Consider the following 6,000-nt stretch of genomic DNA (forward strand, 5'->3'; position numbering starts at 1 on the left):
TGAGTCATAGAAGGATTTTGCATCTTTAAGGTATCTTTAGAATGGTACCCAGAACCTGATTGCTAGCAAGCGAAGGCATCTAAGCACATAAGCTGCCTCTTCTGAGGAATCTACCATCTTTCCAACAAGCTGTGTGTAAAGCAAGAGTCTGCATTTGGCAGTTGGTATGGCAGAGAGTGCCAATGAAAACAAAGACAAGCCCTGAACACAACACTTTTCTAAACACAAACCTCTGCAATTACCACAAGATGCTCTTGGACTTGGATTGGAAACCCAGATCTGTATTTTGAGAGTGTTTTGTATTTGTTTCAAAAGAAAGGGCCAAGTCATGTTCAGCCAAATTACTATAACAAAAGAGAAACAGGCAAAATAATAGATAGGAGAGAAAACATTGGAATACACTTTCATTCATTAACAGCAAAGCTCCCACTTCCTTTCTGATCGTCTTGCTATTTGTTTGTTTTCTCCCGATTCCAATCTTGACGCGTGAAGGCTGCATTTTGCACACGTGCATTATATAAGCATTAGTAAGTTATGAGCAGTGGTGGGATTCAAACATTTTTTACTACCGGTTCTGTGGGCGTGGCTTGGTGGGCATGGCAGGGAAAGGATACTGTAAAATCTCCATTCCCTCCACACTCCTGGGGGAAGGTTACTGCAAAATCCCCATTCCCTCTCTATCCAACTAACCTGCTTTCCAGCTCCGTTCTCCTGTGCAGGGCAACAAAAGAAGACTCAGCCAATCAGCTGGGACTCGGGAGGCAGGAAAGAGATGGGGGCGGGGCCCGTCAGAGGCGGTATTTGCCGGTTCTCTGAACTACTCAAAATTTCCACTACCGGTTCTCCAGAATTAGTCAGAACCTGCTGAATACCACCTCTGGTTATGAGGTTTCAAGTGCAACTTTCCTCATCTGGGCCTTCTGGATTTTAATTCCCAGACTCCCCTACTCAGTACTGCAATTGCTGAGAATCCTGGGAGTATATAATCCATTGTATTATTTAACAGAATAAAAATCCATGTACGCTATGTCAGAATTCCTCAATGTTTCCGGGTTTATGGACCAGCGGGGAGGAAAGGGATAGTTAGCGCAAATGGCTGACAAATGCACACCCATGCACTCATCTGCTGCTCATGCAATTGAGGATGTGCATCTGATCCTGTGGCAAACCCCCCATGAGCCACAGCCATGGCCCAAAGGTTGGGGTTCCCTGTGCTATGTTATTTACCATGTAATGTAACCTGAATTTTAACCCTCTCAGTGAAAAAAGGCCTGGAAAAGAGAACTCCCCCAAATGTTTGAAGATATTGTTTGACAGTCTTCTCCCTTGGCCCCAAGGTGTATTTGACAACTAAGCATACCAACAATCCCCTGTTGCAGATCACGCTGTCAATTTTACCTTATCATATTGCAATATAATTCTTTTTGATCGGCCCAAAATTCTTGGTATCTGGATAAATTCCAAATGCTAGCTAAGGCACCTTTTACGCACAAATCTTAATTCAGAGTAAAAATCTCCACATTTGAAAGGACCCTCCAAGGTCAAACACAATCCTGATGAAGCCCTCAATGAAATCAAGTTTGATACCTCCCAGGTGCAGCATGTGAAACCAGCACCTGTTACACTTATCCTTTCTAGCGTGTAGCGCTTCCTCAAAGAGTTTTTCCAGGGTCATTGAGCTTCTCCACCATGGTTTGACTTCAATACCACCTGGATCTTCCACCAAACATGTCTCAACTGAGCCCTCCCAAAGACAGAAGCCAGCTGGTGCCACTTGTAAATACATTCTCTTTCCACCAAGAATACTATCCTCAAATCAACAATGTGTGTTACAGATCTGTTTTATCTGTTTCCAAGTCCCCACTTTGCGACTTTATTTCTGCACAGTTCATTTTGCAATATTTTTCCCATGAAGCCCAAAGCAATTGTTATTGTTGTTATGATTACTATTACAGACACAGACACAGACACAGACTTCAGAGAGTAATTAGGACTAATTAATTAAGTAAGTAATTAGCTGATACAAAAATCTGTCACCAGATAAAAACTGAATGCACTAATTATCACATTAAACAAGAGGGAAACCTTCTACACACAAATTCCACCTGTGCTTTCTACAATTTTGTAAACAACAAACTAAAAGACTCAAGGTCCATCCCACCCCTGATAGGACCTAATGGTAAAGACTGCAACAATGACACCATTAAAGCCAACATCTTTAACACATTCTTTGGCTCAGTATTTGTAAACAGCAATGGATCAAGCCCAGTACTTCCTAGTTGAACCACAGACAACTACAATGATCTAATATATATCGAAGTTACAGAAGACATTGCTGACAAAGCACTATGCAATCTAAAGCCATCCCTATCTATTGGACCGGACAGAATATTGTGCCTACTTCTTAAAAAAGCTATCCACTGCCATAGCCGAACCTCTAAGCATAATCTTTGAAAAATCTTTCAGGACCAGCTCCTTGCCAAAACTATGGTCACAAGCCACAGTCATCCCCATCTTCAAAAAGGGAGACCCCAGCTTAGTTGAAAATTATAGACCAATCTCCTTATGCTGCGTCACCCGTAAAGTCATGGAATCAATTATTAATCAATCCATTATCCTCCACTTAGAGACAAACAACCCACTCTCTAATAAACAATTTGGTTTCAGAAAAAAATCTATCCTGTAATCTGCAACTCTTACACTGCAAAAACATATGGACTACAGAACTGAATCAGGGCAAAGCAATAGATACAATCTACATAGACTTCTGTAAAGCCTTTGATTCAGTGGTACATGATAAAATACTCCTAAAACTAAAATCTTATGGTATCTCTGGACAACTGCATAACTGGATAGAAGCATTCCTGTCAAACAGACAACAAATGGTCAAAATTGGGAGTGTCCTATCAAATTCTGTACCTGTCAGTAGTGGTGTCCCCCAAGGCAGTGTTCTAGGACCAACTCTCTTCATACTCTACATAAATGACCTCTGTGATCATATTAAGAGAACTGCGTTCTTTTCGCTGATGATGTAAAGCTATTCAACACCACAGACAATACTACTACCAAAAAGACCTCGACTATGTATCAGAATGGTCAATCAAATGGCAACTTCAAATCTCAACAAATAAATGCTCTGTCTTACATATTGGCAAAAAAAATCAGAAAATAAAATACAGGCTGAATAGTCAAGACCTTGTTGAGCAGTGGTCCCCAACCTTTTTTGTGCCACAGCCCGGTACTGGCATCATAAAATGATCCACGGCCTGGTACCAGCATCAGCACGCATGACCAAGGCAAGGCGAGCCGAGCGACCGGCCACCCAGCCATCCCCCGCTTCTCCCTGCCACCTTCAACTCCTCCTTTGTACCTTTTTTGTGCTTTCTTAATCTCCTCTTCCATCGGGATGGCTCTTCATTCGAAGCCTCCCCCCCTTCGATGAAACTAAGGCGCGAGGATTCCTTCAGGACCCAAACACCGCTTTCCAACCGGAAAAGCTCACCCGTAAGCACTTTCTCATCGAAACAAGATGGCAGCGCCCAGCAAATCAGTGCCCCGGGAGAAAATGATCCATGGACCAGTACCGGTCTGGGGCCCAGTGGTTGAGGACCACTGTTGTTGAGGATCCAAACTTTGTCAAGGACCTTGGAGTACTCATCTCTAATGATCTAAGTGCTAGAGCCCACTGTAACGACATAGCCAAAAAGGCATTAAGAGTTGTTAATCTAATCCTACATAGCTTCTTCTCTGGTAATATCACACTACTAGTTAGAGCATACAAAACATTTGCTAGACCTATACTTGAATACAGCTCATCAGTCTGGAACCCATATCATGTATCTGATATTAACACAATTGAAAAAGTCCAGAAATATTTCACAAGAAGAGTTCTCTGCTCCTCTACTCATTGTAGAATACCTTATGCCAGACCTAGAAAACCTAGAACTATGCTGCCTCCAGTCCGATCTAAATATAGTATATAAAATCATACATTGCAATGTCCTACCTGCATATGAATTCTTCAGCTTCAATCATAACAATACAGGAGCACACAATAGATACAAACTCAGGATCAAACGAAACAAACTTGATTGCATAAAATACAACTTCAGCAACAGAGTGGTCAATGTTTGGAATACTCTACCTGACTCTGTGGTTTCTTCCCCAAACCCCAAAAACTTTAACCTTAGACTGTCTACTATAGACCTCATCCTCTTCCTAAGAGGCCTGTAGGTTGCATGCATAAGCGCACCAATCGTGTCTACCGTCCCTGTCCTATTGTTTCTTTCTATTTTTCTTATCTATCTCATGTATTCAAAAGTATGTTTATTCATATACCTGTATCTTGTAAGCCATTGACAAATCAAATAAATACTAGAAACAATTACTACCAACCTGCTTTCAATTGAGGACCTGTATACTGCATGAGTCAAAAAGAGGGCTATGAAAATATTTACAGACCCCTCACATCGCAGACATAAACTGTTTCAACTCCTTCCCTCAAAATGACACTATGGAGCACTGCACATCAGAACAACTAGACACAAGAACATATTTTTCCTGAACGCCACCACTCTGCTAAACAAATAATTCCCACAACACTGTCCAACTATTACAAAGTCTGCATTACTATTACTATTAATCTTCTTATCACTCCTTATCACCCATCCCCTCCCACTTGTGACTGTAACTTGTTGCTTGTATCCTTACAATTTATATTGCCTGTTTCCTAGTATGATTTGATTGCTTATTGTACCCTATGACTGTTATTAAGTGTTGTACCTGATGATTCTTGACTCTTGACGAATGTATCTCTTTTTTTATGTACACTGAGCGCATTTGCACCAAGACAAATTCCTTTTGTGTCCAATCACACTTGGCCAAGAAAAAATTCTTTCTCTCTCTCCCTCCCTCCCTCCCTCCCTCCCTCCCTCCACCAACCCACCCACCCATCTATCTATCTATCTATCTATCTATCTATCTATCTATCTATCTATCTATCTTTCTATCTATCTATCTATCTATCTATCCAAAAGTGGTATTCAGCAGGTTCTGACCAATTCCGGAGAACCGGTAGTGGAAATTTTGAGTATTTCAAGAACCAGCAAATGCCACCTCTGACTGGAGATTTTACAGTATTCTTCCCCTGCCATGCCCACCAAGCCACGCCCACCAAGCCATGCCCACAGAACTGGTAGTAAAAATTTTGAATCCCACCACTCTATCTATCTGTCTGTCTGTCTGTCTGTCTACCTATTAGTACTATTGGAGGCGGCCACTGGGTTCGCTAATGTCAAAGAGAGTTAGGCATGTTTACTTCCCTCCCTGGGCTCAAGGGGAGCAGTTTCTAACACCAGTAGTCTTCAAAGGAGGGAAAAAAAATCCTTTGCTTTTATTAAGGCCATAAGGATAATCGTTACACTGCAAAATTATTGGAATAATTGCAGCTCTTTCATCTAGTTCAGAGCCAATTATTAAAGGATCAGATTAGACAGGGGAGAACCTTTTATTTTTACAGTATTTTACATTTATATCTATTGACACTTGCACAAGTAATCAGTAAAATTACACAGTAAGCAATTAATTGAATATTCTATTTTATTTTATTTTTTAGTTGCATTTTGGCAATCATTTTCCTTTGCACGATGCCTGGGGCTGGGTGCTCAATCAGCCACAGAAACAATTTCTTCCTAAGAATAGCTACTGAGCCCTTCACGTCACGATGAAAGAGCCAGCAGATTGCAGTCAAGCTCCATCAGCGTCTTCCAGAAGCCTCCTCCGCCTCTAAATGGAGATGAAGTAGCAAAAAACGGGGTTGGCTTTCAGAAAGCTCCTTTCGATATGTGCCCGATCTTAAAAGACACTTAATCCGTTTTTAAAAAAATATTAATTAAGCGAAAAGAAGCATCTGCTACAGGATGTTTCTGATTTTTTGTCCGTTATATGGGGCTATCCATTTCTCCCCTCTGTCCACGTTTTGTTTCATACAAGCAGTCCTCG

Source organism: Pseudonaja textilis, chromosome 5 (genome assembly GCF_049901715.1).
Source record: "Pseudonaja textilis isolate UNSWEBS1 chromosome 5, rPseTex1.2, whole genome shotgun sequence".
Lineage (NCBI taxonomy): Eukaryota > Metazoa > Chordata > Lepidosauria > Squamata > Elapidae > Pseudonaja > Pseudonaja textilis.